Consider the following 15,855-nt stretch of genomic DNA (forward strand, 5'->3'; position numbering starts at 1 on the left):
GGATTGGCCCTTCACCTGCTACCACCATCATGGGTAGCTGTGCCGATTGGCTTCCATAATGGACAGTTACTCTGCTTATGCCTTTTACTGGATGTCTTCACCAGTATATGTTTTTAGCTTGGCAACTGTTTGTTCTAAACTTAATTGATATTTAACATTATTCAGATATCTGAAGGTATGTTCCCCAATTACTGTAGTGGAAGCTCCCATGTCTACTTCCATTTTAACAATTTTGCCATTTACTTTCACTGTGACAAATATTCGTTCTGTATTTCCAACTTTCAGATTAAACGAGTAAATGTTAGAATTTGTTGTTTCAGGTTCTTCTACATTCTAGATTTCATTGGGCTTCTTTTGTTTACAAACCTGTTTGTATCTTTCCCTGCATTGCCTCATCATATGTCCATTTCTGTGACAATAGTTGCATTAGATTTTTTTAAACTGCCAATCACTAAAAGACTGGTTGTTCCCACCTCTATTAAAATTATTCTTCAATTTCATTACTAAGTTATTTTTCTGTATTCTTCGGCTAGCAGGGCTGTTTCCTGCTTCTCAGCAGAGTCTTGCTTTCTTGCGCCAGTCTCGGCTGAGGTTTTCGGCCCAATGTGGAGTACAGTGCCATTTTGCGCACCCTGTATTGCTTTTGAATCTCTTACAGCGTTTTCCATGGCCGGCGCTATCTCTAGCGCCTTCTTGAAATCCAGATTCACTTCAGCCAATAATCTTTTCTGAATAGTGTCCCCTTTCACACCACACACTAAACAATCTCTGAGCATGTCGTTCAGAGCCATACCGAACTCCATTAACTGCTTCAAATTTGCCATGTAGCATGCAATTGTCTCACCCGGGCTTATATTTTGAGAATTAAACCTGAACATCTGCATCATGACTGAGGGCTTTGGTTGAAAATGACCTTTCACGAGGTCCACTAATTCATCAAAATTCTTCAAATCTGGGGCACTCTGTGCTGTCAAACTTTGAATCAGACTGTAGGTTTTGCTCTCACAAATACTCAAGAGGATCACCAGCCTCTTCTCTTCCCCCGTAATCTTGTTTGTTTGAAAAAAGAACGTGAGGCGTTCTATGTATTGAGACCAATCATCTGTGGTTGGTTCAAAAGGATCAATTCTCCCAAATTGTGGCATTTTGAGAGGGGATAACTTGTTCAATTCTAACGGAGCTTGCTACTTACAATCGCTGGTCAAGGTACAGTGCCGATTTCTTTCTAACTTGGTTTCTTCTGTTCAATCCTATTTTATCCTCATTGCCAATTTACTATACGGTGGCCAAGTTGTGCTTTTAGTGATAGAGTTGATCTGGAGATCACTTCTTGGGTAGAAACATTAAGTTTATTTACAATATACTCAGCAGCAATTACACGTGTGCTTTCAACTCCAACTCTCTCTCTACACTGACTGCAGAGGTAGCCCGCGCGACTCTCCTATTGGTTAATACAGATAATTTGATCTCTTCTAACAAGTATTATGCTTAAAGGTGCATTACACACTAAATACAATGATAATTACTAAAATAGTGAGTGTTGTTTTGTGGGTAATGTGGCAGCCATTTTTTAGTTGGTTTGTGACAGTGGAAATGACCCACAAACAGCAACGACAAATATAGATATTTTGAGGAGGGTGCAAGATCAGAAGAACCTGGGAGTGAATATTCACAAATCTTAGAAGGTGACAGGGCAAGCTAATAAGGTGGGTAATAAAGTGTATGGAATACATGGCTTTGTAAATAAGGGTGTTGAACACAATAATACATGGCTTGTTTATGCTTGCTAGAAGCGATATATCTTCACACACAGGGACCCTATCTCCGCAAACAAAATGAATCAGTTCAAGCCTTATGCCGATTTTTATGATCTGGGAGCTTGGGGAAGTCTATAGTTCCCCGTTTCTTTCTCCAGGGCAATGCCTCAGCCAATTGTAGTCAACTTGCCAACCAATCAGCACCTTTTCTCCTATAGTATAAATTGGTGCGATCATTTGAAATTTGCCATTCTTGATTTTGTCCTAATGAGTGCAAGACAAAAATCTTCGGCAACATGTATCTTGTGCCATGATCAGAAGACAGGAAGGAAAATATATATGTCCTGGCTATTTTATAAACTTTATTACTTTTTTAAAAATGGACAAATGGCTGGACTGATAAAATGGCCGCAGCTGACCACATGATGCTAGTTCTGGAAGCTTCTGAGCAGTTTAAACATGGACAAAGGCTAACTCATCAAACTCCTGGAATGTAACACTTCTTGCATTGTATAAACAGTCCAGCCAAGCCAACACATGGGGCTAGTAGACAAGGCATCTGCACTAGCCAGTGCTGGACAAAGGTAGAGCTATTGGGGTCCCCGATTGGGCACAATTGGCAGAACTGGGATCACCGGGAAAGGGACCGCCGACCATAACTGGTGCACAATTGGCGGGCCCGGGATCACCGGGAAATGAACCGCCAACCACGATTTCACGCTGGCTGGCCAATTAACAGCCAGCCAGCACAAAGCGTGCACTGAAAAGCTCAGCCCTGCCGGGATGTAGACGGGAGGAGGATGGGCAATGACGTCAACGTGGGCACAGGTAGGTGCTGAGAGAAAGCTCCCTGAAGGCAGAGAGTTGCCTCAGGGAGCTGCAAACCCAAAAATATCCCAATAACGTTTTAAAAAGCAGAAAAAAAATGTCTGAGCATCACAATAGGCACCTGAAAATATAGACGATAAAAAGGCCGCCCACAGATTTTTATTCTTATTTTATTTCAGAGCGGAAACCTCATCCCACCCCTGAATGAGGTTTCATGAAAAACGTAAAGGCCGCCTGGCCAATTCACCCATCTGCCAGCCGTAAGGTTGGACGGGCGATGAAAAATAGCAGACAATTGCGCTGTTAATGGGCTTAATTGTCCTCTTAATTGTCGGCAGGTGTGCTTCCGACTTTTGCACTTGCCAGCCAAGCAAAATATCACGCGAGTATGCTATAATGTCAGGATGCTCGCCCGAAGTCGTCTCGCGCGATTTCACGCCCAATCGGGTCAGTCGTGTGCCCACCCAATCAACAAAACATTCAGTCCATAGTTGTAACAAGAATTAATTGAATAGCTGAACCAAAATCCATCCTGCCACATGACCGAGACTTGAGCCATTTGAATTCCTTTAATTATACAGCTTTTGAATTTTATCCTCAATTGCAGTTTAACCTCTGAACGGAACTAGACTCCAGAGCAGCCTGCCCTTGACCTCCATCTCTCTCCAACTCCGATTTCCAGAAAGAATCCTGCATTTCGCCAACAGGGTGAACTAATACCCAGGATACAAGAATACTTGCTGCCGAGTTCCTAGGACCAAGATCAGGAATTCTGCCAGATAAAGCCACCTGAAAGAACCTTCCTTGGACTTTGACTCTGCACTCTGGACTCACGTGAAACCATGGGGAGAATTTCCTGCATGTCGGAGGGGCCGGTCGGGAGTGGACGCAGGCGGGTGTGGAGCCGATCACCGCCCACGATTGGCTCCGCACCATCATTTTATGCGGGTGGGCCAATTAAGGCTTGCCCAGTGTGATTTGCAGCTCCCAAGGACAGTAGGAGAAGGCAGACTGCAGCGGGACTGCAATGACTGCCAGGTCCAATGGCAACCCAGTGGCCGGTTTAAAGAGTGCGCAGGCAACCTTCCAAAGGCCAGCAAAAGGGCTCTTAAGAGCGCTGTTAGAGAGCAGGCTGGGCAAGGCGGTGAGGCACTGTTCCCCTCTATTCTCAGATAAGTGCCTTGCTGCCCTACTCGAGAAGGTGGCAGCACGGCGTGAAATCCTTGTGTCGAGGGACAGGAGGAGGAGGCCCTCCCACATGATGAAATGTGCCTGGGAGGAGGTGGCAGAAAGGGTCAGTGCACACAATGTAGTGCGACGCACCTGGGTTCAGTGCTGCAAGTGCTTCAATGACCTGTTGCAATTTGAAGGGTCACTTAGCACCACAGTTAGGTTGGCCACCCTGCTCCACCTCCCCCCACCCCCCACCCCACCCCCACACCCTCCCACACCCCCCACCACCCAAACTCTGAATATAGTTACTGCATTGAACCATTCACGGCATTTGGGCTTCACTGGGTGGGCCAGCTTTATTGCCGATGCCTAGTTCACCCCGAGAGGGTGGTGCTTAGCTGGCTTCTGTATCCACTGCATGTGGTACACTTACACCCACAGTACTGCTTTGGGGGCGACCCCAAGGATCTGTATCAGGTGCAGTGCTGGAACTCTGAAACATTTCAAAGTCAGGATGATGACTGACTGGAGGGGAACTTCCAGGCGGTGGGGCACCCATCCATCTGCTGCCCTTGGCTTTCCTTGCTTTGGAAGGTCATACAGTGTGGGTGATAAATGTGATGGAGGCAGCATCTGGGCAAGGGGGTCAGCCCTGGCTGTTTGGTGTGAGTGTACAGCTGCACCAGGGTCACATGAGCCATGCAATGTTTCACTCATGTGGGGGTGGCAGGGCTGCAATGGCAATCCAGGTACAGGGTGGATTAATCAATGCTCCTCTCTCCTTTTCAGGAGAAGACTGCACACAATAACTCTGAGCGGATGCAGACTGGCGGAGGCCAGGCACAGTTGCCAATTCTCATCAGATTCGAGCAGGAAGCTCTCGAGCTGGAGAGGCACCATGCGCCCAGGTCAACCACTACCGGTGAGGTTGGGGTGCCGGGGGAGGTAAAAGCACAGTGCACTGAGGTTACAATGTCTGTCTTGCAACCATTCCACTGTTGACAGTTTAGTGAATTCAGCAACCAACATGAGTTTCCCATTGCTAATGGAAGGAGAAGCGCATCCTGCTCCGGGGGCCAGGCATGCACATTGACATTGTCTCCACTTCAACGAATCAAATGTCCTTGTTCTTCCTTTCAGCCTCACTGGAGCAGGCCCGGAACGAGGAGGCAGAGGACCCGCCACTAACACCTGAGGGCCCTGACGATTTACAAACACCAGTATCACATCATCTCAGCCAGGCAGACACTAGCGCAGATACGAGTACCTTGGTGGGGATTAGATCATCGGCTAGTGTCCTGGGGAACAGTGGTGAGAGCACTTCACACTCGCTTGAGGTGCAGGTGGAGACAGAGGATGCTCATGGCATCAGCAGTCGGAGGACTGCAGGGGACCAGGAACATGCTCAGTCAGTGGCTGGAGTCGTCCCTGAGGAAGCAGATGCTGAAAGTCCAGCAGAGTCTGCGGGAGGATCCGGCGGAGATACATGAGGCAATGTGTGCTGTGGCCTCCGTGATGGAGGAGTCCATTCGGTGCAACAGCAATGCATTGAACCTCATGGCCGAGCGCTATGCTTCCTCCAAGGAGAGAATGGCAACTCTCATGGAGAGGCTCCTCCAGGAGAACAATCAGGGCTTCCTGGGGATGCATTTGGTCCTGCAAACCCTCACAAACTATGCAAACTATGTCATTAAATATTCTTAATTATATTTACTAGCAATTACAAAAGAGTTAGAAAAATTTTAACAAATTAAATCCTCCTGCAAGTTAGAAGCTAATTCGCATTTAACTAGAAAAATTTGGATTAGAGTGGAATAATCTCTAGATTCAAAATATAATTGCTCAATGAAAATGGTTACACAAGAAAGTGCATTAATAAATTCATAATACAAAAAGACAACTCAAAAAAATCAATACAGTGGCATTGGCCTCAGTCAGTCAGTGTCAGTGTGGGAGATGGATTGGGCACCCAGGATCCCAGCTAGGTACCCATCCATTAATGGTGAGCAGAGAGGTCCAAAGTGACCTTACATTGGCACACGAGCTGCCTGTCATCTCTGCGGGCTCGCCTGGGTGCTCTGGATGCGGGCAGTAGCTCCTCTGCCCCTCTGCCAGTGACTGTGGGATCTGATGAGGCTGCGGCGACTGGGGAGATGCCAGCTATGCCACTAATCGCTCCGTCCTAGGCGAGGCCATCGCAGGCTCCACAGGCCAGAGGACGCCCGCCAAGGTCATCAAGGCCAACAGGACAGCAGAGTCAGCAGGCTGTCTCCAATGCCAGTGTCACCGAGTGGGGAGCACCTAGATGTAGCATCCGAAAACGTAAGCCTAAGGCACCTGAGGCACACCACGGGCTTACCCCTGGTGGTTTTCTGTTGCCCTGGTATTAGTTGATTATTAGTCGGTGTGCAGCTCAACACCTGTGAATGAAGTTTCTTTTCTGTTTTGTTTTGTGAAATCATTAAATGTTTCAGTTGTGAACAAGGCTCAGGGTGTTTCCTTACTTCTGCAGGTGCACAGGAACCCATGATGTTGTGAGTGACTTGTTTGTCAATGAGCTTTATTGACAAGGCACATAGTTAATGTTCCTATCCATGCAGATATTGCTCTCAGGTATCGAGTATGGAGCCTGCAGCCCTGTAGTGTGTTGGAGATCCATCTGTGGTGGGCTAGCTGAAGGTTCGTTGGATTAAAGCCTCCTGGGCATCCCTGCCTCCCTGGAGGTTTCCCGGGTCATTGTTTATCTCCCCCACGTTCTCCTGAGTGAGCTTGTTCTCAGACTCACTACTGGACTCATCATGTGCAGCCAGAACATCTGCGTCTACATCATCTTCCTCCAATGTGTCCCCCCTTTCCAGCACCAGATTGTGGAGAGCACAACATGCAACCACTATCAGTGACACACGATCTGGTGGGTATTGCAATGCGCCCCCTGAACGGTCCAGGTATTGGAAGCGCATCTTGAGAAGACCGATGGTTCTCTCTACCACAGCCCTTGTGGAGCCGTGGCTCCTATTGTACCGCTGCTCATCTGTTCTTGGAAGGTGGAGAGTCGTCATGAGCCACCTTTTGAGGGGATAGCCCTTGTCATCCAGCAGCCGTCCTTCCAACCAGGCTGGAGCGCTGAAGAGCCCTGGAACCTGGGAAGGTCTGAGGATGCATGAATCATGGGAGCTGCCTGAATACCTTGCACAGACTTGCAGAATCTGCATCCCGTGATCACACACTATCTGAACGTTCATGGAGTGGAAGGCCTTCCTGTTGACGAAGGCACCGGGCTCACCTGCTGGTGCCTTGATAGCCACTTGTGTGCAGTCGATTGCACTCTGGATGTGGGGGAACCCAATAATCACTGCAAAGCTTCTGGCTCGCTGTATCTGGCTGGCCTCGTCCCAACCATAATGAATGAAAGTCAATGCACGCCTGAACAGAGCATCTGTCACCTGCTTGACACAACTGCGGACAGTTGATTGGGAGACACTGCAAAGATCACCCACCGACGCCTGGAAAGATCCAGAGGCATAGAGGTTGAGAGCAGCCGTCACCTTCATTGCCACTGGCATGGAGTCCCCACCCACACAATTGGCACAGATCTCAGGATCAATCATCTGACAAATGGAGGTCACTGTCTCCTTTGAGAGACGGAGCCTCCTTTGGCAATGCACCTCAGACATACTGAGGTAGCTGCTCTGCCACCTGTAAACACTGACAGCAGGATAGTGGTGACTTCTGCTGCCCCTTCTGCCTTGCACTTCCTGTTGACCCTGCGCCCCTTGTGCCTGCATCTATCCCCCCCAAAGGTGGCTCCTTTTGGAGGCTGAATATGGACACCTGGACTCCTCCCCCTTATGGCCCTCTCTTCCTCCTCAGAGGAGATGCCTCCAATGGAGAGCACAACTCCCATTCCCATGGTAAGGGAAGGCTGCCTGAAACCAGCAAGGCCCCAAGAATGATGTTTGTTCCAGAGTCCTGAACTGAAGCCTGTTATTCCTGTACAAGCAGCTGTGAAGACATTTGAAGTTCTCCTGCTCACACAAGCAAGTGGCAGCAAGTTTAAAATTAAATGTCTAACAAATACCACTCGCGAGCCCACTCACCCCTCTTAGCCCGCCTGCAGATGAGGTTCTTAAGAATGTGGCCTACCTGCCTGTCTGTTGTGCCCATGCGACGCTCTGAAGATCCCACTGGCTCTGAAAAATCTCCATCCATTAATGCCTCAAGGGCCTTAAGCGGCCTGTTAATTAATGGCAGGCATGCATCAGAGCTCCTAGCACCCCACCCCCGCCCACCGAACTATCACGATGGCGCACAGTGACGCCGGGACGCATGCCCGACCTCACTACGTGTCATTTTACGTGTTGGCGTATCAGGTCCGCCTCCGCACGCCGACGGAAAAATTCTGGCCCATAATTCTTATTTTTATCATGGTCTTTGCCCTGAACCCCTTTCTTCCCCTCATCCCTCGTTTATTGCATGAATGCAAAAGAGACGAACGTTGCGAAACCCCGTCTCTTGTTTTGCGTGCCTGTGTAAAATAAACTACACCTCTTATTTTACATTTTCTTTAGTTTGGTGTGGGGTTATTAATAGAGAATCGAATCACTCCAAAACTGAAGGGTTACTGGAAAACAGCAGGGTGTGAGACTAAATTAGACAGCTCTTTCAAAGAGCTTTTGTGCTGTAAGATTCCATGATTCTGTGAATGGCAAACTAAAATGTGTATTTTTGTTGCTATTGGTTTAGGAAGGAATGTAGTTTAGGACCCTGGGAAACTCCCTTCTTCTCTTCAAACAGTGTCATTTGATCTTTAACATCCAACTAAAACACAGGAAGTGGGACATGGGCACGTGGAGCCTCGGTTTAACATGTTATCTGAAAAATTGCACGTCTAACAATCACTTCTTCCGTACTGCACTGGAGTATTAGCTCAAACCCTGAATAATATATTAGAAAAAAAAACGCTTGAGTACAATAACAGTGAATGGTTGGCACAAATTCCAGACTTGGTGGGATTTTACAATTTTATCCAGCTAATGTTTATGAAAAGGCTTTTTGTCAACTGTACAAACAGAAGCCCAGCACTAAAACATCTGTGGCAGGAGCCAGTGGTGTGAATCACACAGCTTTCCTCTCACAGAGAAGTCTAATGATGCACAAAAACTAGGTAATCTGAGGTGAGATGAAGGGAAATGTAACACTGGTTATGTAGTTGATCCAGAAACTACATTTTAAAGGATGGATTGAAGAAGAAAAATTTAAAATGTGAATCCTTGTAATCTGAGTTTAGAGCATATGTTAGAGAACAAGTAATATTTGTTTGTACAAACTGTAAACGGGATCTATTGCCAAGAAGTATAATCTGAGCAGTTGTGGAAATCTGAGCTCTTGTATTAGCTAGTAATGAATAGCCCATCTCCTGAGATAGAAAGTGAGAAGTCCAGGAAGGGGAAGTAAAAGTAGAAGGTTTTTTTTTGTTCTTGCGATGTGAGCATTGCTGGCAAGACCAGTTTTTATTGTCCATCCTTAATTGCCCTTGAACTGAACACCTTACTTGGCCATTTCAGAGAACAGTTAAGAATCAACCATATTATTAAAAGTCTGGAGTCACATGTAGGCTAGAATAGGTAAGGACAGGTGAACCACACTGGTTTTTACAACAATCAGGCAGTTTCAAGATCATTGTTAATGAGACTGGCATTTTACTCCAGATTATTTTTATTAATTGAATTTAAATTCCACCAACTGTTATGGTGATATTTAAATTTATGTCTCTGAGCCATCAATCCCGGCCTCTGGATTACCAGTCCAGTAACATTACTGCTATGCTACGGTGCACATAAAGAGAGTGGGGTTCACCGTTAAGAGCTAAAACCTGATAATGTTGTGTTCTGCTCTCCTTTACACTGTTTTGATGACTCTTATTGAAAACCAAATAGACTAAATCAACAAATTAACGGACAAATTAAAAGGCAGCCCCTCAAAGGGGTACTGCAAAGCGAGAAAACAAAATCTTAAAGGAAACTTACAAACATCAAATCAAAATGTGATTAAAGGGGTTGATAAAGCATCCCAGACTCCCCAGTGCCCTCCCAGCAAGGAAGCCTGTTCTCCTTTACCTAGAAAATTTAAGTAATTTTATGTCTTCCCATTCCGCTTCCTGAACGCACTCTATTCCCCATTTCCAGTTTTTTCATCTCCATCGGATCTGCTCTGATAATACCACCTTCCACTCCAAAGCTTCTGAAACGCCTTCCTTCTTCTGAAGCTGAGGATTTCCCTTCACAAAGAGTCCATTGCATTTTCCATATTCTGCCCTTTCCCCTCCTTCACCTTCTCATTCATTATCGGGCAACAGCACATTAAACTTGGTGTTCTGTTCTTATTCCACTCCTGATTTAATAGCAGCACATTTTCCTTCTCCAATTCACAACCTACACTAAATGTTCTTTAATAAGACAGAGTTCCTCTTCTCCTCCCTGCCTCATCCCCCACACATTTTTAGAAATATGGAAAAAGAGCTGACACAAGGTACCTTTATTTAACTTCTAAAAGTAAAACTGCTAGTTGCCTAGTTTCAATGAAGATGAAATACATTGCTCAACTTAATGATAAAATTCCAAAATTTGACATCACAGTTTATAAATGTTCAGTAATTGCAGAGCCAATTTCAGGTCTAGAAACAGATAATAGGCAGTGAACTATACATCCTGTAATATGACTGAGGCTTGTAAGAGTGTCCAGAAACACAAGAGAGGTCGAGAGGTTTATGAATATTATCTGAATCCTGATAAGAGATTGCAGCCTAGAATTTCTCTATCTTCTTCTAGTAATTTTTGGAAAATATACTAGGTGATATTTTGTTAATAAAGTTGGTTATTCTTGCCTGGGCTAACATTCCACTTCTTAATTCTGTCCTGAATTTCAGAATTATTTGACAACTCAAATAAGTTCACAAAAAAGCATGTCTTCATTACTGCAGGTTTTTGTAGAAATAATTCAGCAGTTTAAAGGATTTATATGAAATGTTAAGCTAAAGGAAACAATGGGGGTGAAATTGGCCTATGGCAGCATCATAAGACAGGCTAGTAACAAATCAGCAGCTGATTTTCCACCAATCTTCTATCCTCTAAATTTCCTTCCACCCTCACTCAGATCCTGCTTCTGTGTTAAGATTGACCCCAGAGCTTTGAGCCTGAATTTTTAACTGAGGTCAGGAACAGAACATGGGGTCTAGTTCTGGGTCCTGACCCTGCACAATCTGCTTTAGACAGGCCCACCTTAAAGATTCAACCAAAGGGAGAGGGATCATCATCCAATCAGGGAAGGCAGGTGGGTCAAAATGTTGGAGGGCCAATGGGAAACCCTCCAGCACTTAAAGATCAGCAACCACTCTAGTCAAGCTGGGAGCTGCTGACATATGAGGATGCAGACAGCGAGGGACAAGGGCAGGTCGGTTTATTTCAGTATTTAAAAAGTCACAGCTGCCTGGCCATGATCCTGGAGGGGCCACCAGGGGATGATCAGTGAGCACAGCAATTGTGGGGCAGGGTGAGGCGAGGGGAGAATCCCTTCTTTGAACAATCATGCTCCACTTCTCTTCCCACACTCAGTCCACCATGTTGGCCTGGATGTCTTTCAGGCCCATGTGGGATACTTGCATTGCTGACTGGAAATGGCAGTTGGTACAAGAACAGGGCCTCTCCATTCTTCAGATGAAGAGTCATACGAAACGTTAACTGTATTCCTCTCCGCAGATGCTGTCAGACCTGTTGAGTTTTTCCAGCTATTTTTGTTTTTGTTTCAGATCTCCAGCATCCGCAGTATTTTGCTTTTACCTCTCCATTCTTTCTCCCTTTTTCTTTTATAATACACCATGTCCCTGGGCTTAAAATTCATTTCTGATGGTCTTATTCAATACCTTAAAGCTCTCCTGATTTTTTCTGTAACTTCTGCCTTAATAAATGCTCTCCTCCCTGCATGGATGGCATTCTAATGTTCCCCAAAAATTGAACTAATGATTGTCCTCTCCAAAGCTAGGGGGATAGTCCCACATTATTGAAGGTATCTTTGGATGCCTGCCATGAACTAATTGGTAGGGGCTGCGGCCCCCAACCATTGAAATGTGGTTTTTGTATGTAATACGAGAGCAGTTGTCAATTTACAATTCACTTGGTCAGTTAAAATATTTCAGAGCATTTCATCAATCACAGCGTGATTTCTCTCACATCCCATTGCTTAAAGCACTTTCTTCTGCTGTATGCATTGTCACAATATTCAGATTTTCACACATACTCCTGAGTTCATCATTGGCAAAAGCTCCTCCATTGTCCATTAAGAATTTAGCTGGTGCTGCCAGCCCCATCCCTATCCATCTTTCTATTATCTTAACAATAATTAACTTTTGTCTTTATTATAAATTACCACTGCCAGACTAAATCTAATTGCTATGCCGACAAAATGTAGAAGAATTTTTTTTTTTCTTTATCCCATGCTCTGGTCCATCACTACGGTTTCATTAAAGTTTCACGCCAATGCAAAACTTTGTTCTGGTCACGATGGCATTCTCCTGTACTTTTTACAAATATCACATTTTTCACTAATATCCTTGATAAGTCTAGTGTATTCCTCATACAGTACTCCTGCATCCTTTAACAGAAGCTTCAACCTATGGGGCTGGATTTTGCCGTTGGCAAGCAGGGGCGGGACCCGCTTGCCGACTTGCAAAATGATGCGGAATGACGTTGGGGGGAACTCCTGGCATCACCGCGCCCATTTAAATTTTCAGGAAGGCGGGGGCTCAGCGAAATCAGTTGTGTGCCCGCCGACCTGTCAATGGCCAACTGAGGCCATTGACAGGATAATTAAAACAATTAAAGGCCCTGCCTGTCCAACCTTAAGGTTGGCGGACAGGCCAGGAGCCCCAGCGGGCTCCTGAAAAAACATGAAAACTCATCCACCAGCGGGATGAGGTTTCATGTAGAGCTTAAAAAACTTTAATAAAGTTTTGATGAAATTTATTAACATGTCCCATCTCGTGTGACATTGTCACATGAGCGGTACATGTCAAGGATTTTTTTATTTTTCTATTTTTAATATTTGAACAAGTGCAGGCGATCTCTCTGAGGCAGCACTTAGCCTCAGGCGCACAAAAGAGCGCACTCTCGCATTTGGGGAATCCCCCCACTCCCCCCTGCTGGGCATCACACTGGGCGGTGGGGCCCGCTTTTCCAGCGGGGATCGGCTCCCCGCCCGCCAGAGACTGGGTAGGACCTGCCTGCCCGATAAGCAGAAAATCCTGCCCTTGGCCAGAGGGATGCGCAAATTGTTGATGTAGCTTTATAGTAATTTGCTTCCTCTCCCTTAAATCCTTATCCACAGCTGCCATTAATATCTCTTTAACATTTTGTCTAGAGATGATAGGTCTTAAAGGAATACAGTAATGTCCTGACTGTGATTTGTAGATTTGCAATTTACACAATCACTTTATCATGCTCTACATCCAACTTCATTTTGGCCTTTTTCATGAAAGCTTACTTAACAATAAAGATATTTCACTCAATACATCGATACTGATAAAGCGATTTACCCCTGCTATCTTACATGGAATTACTATTCTTTTTAGTGATTCCAATGTGTTACTATCACCAAACATGAAATAAGCAGAGCTGTCATATTCTTTGACTTATTTCAGTCATCTTTAAAGAATCAATGTAACAGTTTAGCCAGACCACTCTACATACCATGCTCTACATCCATTATCTAAAACTGCACAATTGAATGAATCTGCAACTAGGATACTCATCGCATGCAGACTGAAGCTTCTGAAGGGACCAATATGACTCCTTCTGATAGATCGGTATCATCCTCCATGCCTTCCATACCTTCCATGTCATGTGTTGTCTCAAACCCTGTGTTTTTCATTTTTGGGCAATTCAACACGTAATGATATATAGAGTTGTATCTGAAGCACTTGTTGACCACCCCTTGGTTATTCCTGGGGTTCATCCTCCTTCCATAATTGCCCAACTTCTGCTGCCAGTTAAAGCTCCCAAAAGGGTCTCTGTCCTCATACTTTTCGATTGTAATTCTTCTTTCATACAGACATTTGGGCCCTGTATTCGAATGGTCTCAACATCCTGCTAACATTGTACCCACGATCTTTGGTGTCACTGCTGAAGAGCCCATTTGTGCCATAAAAGCAGCTGGAAATGAATGTTTTCCCAGAAAATTCTTTAAGGCTTAGGACGGTTGATCCAAAAGCATTTCTCTCTCTTTGAATCTAACTCCAGTTAAAACCAAGCGCCTATCCATGTTTGATATCATAGCACTGTCCAGTAATTTAAAGGCAAGTACTGATTTTGGAATTTCCATGTGGAATCGCTGCAATCTCGTATATAGTTGGTTAAACTCCATGATGTATTCATCTATGGAAGAATCATCCATTTTTCTAAATTTATCAAAGTCCCACCAAGCCTTATAGGCATTCAATAAGTCATTTTTCATATGAATTTTATCCATGAATCTTAAGAGAATGCCCAAATCTTTTCCACTGTCCAGTTCCTGAGCGTACAGTTCCGAGAACACTTAGGAGTGGATCTTGCTCCTGGCAGGAAGCGAAACTGCCAGAGCCATCCCCTGCTTTCATTTCAATAGAAACGTAACCTGTGTCCATACATCGACTGTATTTTTCCATTGACCATAGGGTTCCGTTTTGCAAAGCAGTGGTGGAAAATAGTAGCCTGGCACCCTACACCTGGTTTAAGTCATCTCTCTTCAAAGGATCTCCACCTGTAGTCTTCTTTCAAAAAAAAACCTAATTCCATCCTTCTGCCTAGAAGCGGATATTAGTCTCCAATTTTCACTTTCAGGCAACCATCCTTGCTACCAAGTCCCAAGCCTGGTGGTAAAGAAGACACCGAGACTATGGGCAGAATTTTGGATCTCACAGGCGGGCGCACGCCAGGCCCAGACAGATGTAAAATAGTGCATGATGATGTTGGGCAAGTGTCCAGACATCATTGCACACTCACGCAATATTTCAGTTGGTGGGTGCATGCCAAAGTCAATTAAGACTCTCTCAGTTGAACCCAACGACAATCAAGTGGCCCATTAAGTGTAGTAATATACCTGGATTTTTTGCTGCCAGTCCAACTTCCTGGTTGGTGGGCAGACGCTTCAGCCAAGTGGCCTTTGGATTTTTGAGAAAACCTCATCCAAGGGTGGGATGAGATTTCTGATATTAATTTAAAAAAAAATGTTTGGGCAGAATTTTTATTATCAATATGCTTATGAGTAATTCTTATGGGTGGAAATTTTTTTTTGAATTTCAAAATGTTTACTTTTGGATTTAAAATTCTTCAGCTCCCTGAGGCAGCTCTCTGCCTTCAGGGAGCTTTCATTGTGCCCTCCCCTGTGCCTGCGCTGACTTCAGCGCTCGCCCTCTTCCCGCCCCCCACCCCAGCAGCACTGAGCGTTTCAGCACGCCTTTCATGCTGGCTGACAGTTAATTGGCCAGCCAGTGTGAAATTGTGGTCAGGGGTCGATCATGGGTGACGGCCCATTTCGGGGCCATTCACGGGCCCACCCACCACACCCACCCACCACACCCACCCAATAGCCTGAAAATCCTACCCTATATTTTTGTTAGAGAATGTTTATTGCTCACCACAAAGCTTACTTCCCCACTCTAACACAATCTCCGCCAGTGCTGGCTGACTCTTTATATACACATCAATACCCAACCCCTGTTCATCTTATTAACTTAAACTACAAGGTATTTAACACCCATCAACAGAATCTATTAGATGCTAACATGCCACACTCTATCATATGTGGCTGTTAGGTCTTGTAGTACCAAACCTGTCTTCTGGTTCTTTTGGAAGCCATTTTCGATATAGGTGGAGAGAGCCAGAACTTTATCATATGCTCTGCGCCCCTTACCGAAACCAACTTCATCGACATTAAGGATGGTCTCGACTTCCAGAGATATGCGTTGCAGGATAAGATGCTCAAAGATCTTAAAGCACACAAAGTAGCAAAATCGATCAATAGCTGGCTGCCAATGAGAGATCTTTTCCAGATTTTGGAATGGAAATGA

This window comes from Carcharodon carcharias, chromosome 2, assembly GCF_017639515.1.
Source record: "Carcharodon carcharias isolate sCarCar2 chromosome 2, sCarCar2.pri, whole genome shotgun sequence".
NCBI classification, from domain to species: Eukaryota; Metazoa; Chordata; class Chondrichthyes; order Lamniformes; family Lamnidae; genus Carcharodon; species Carcharodon carcharias.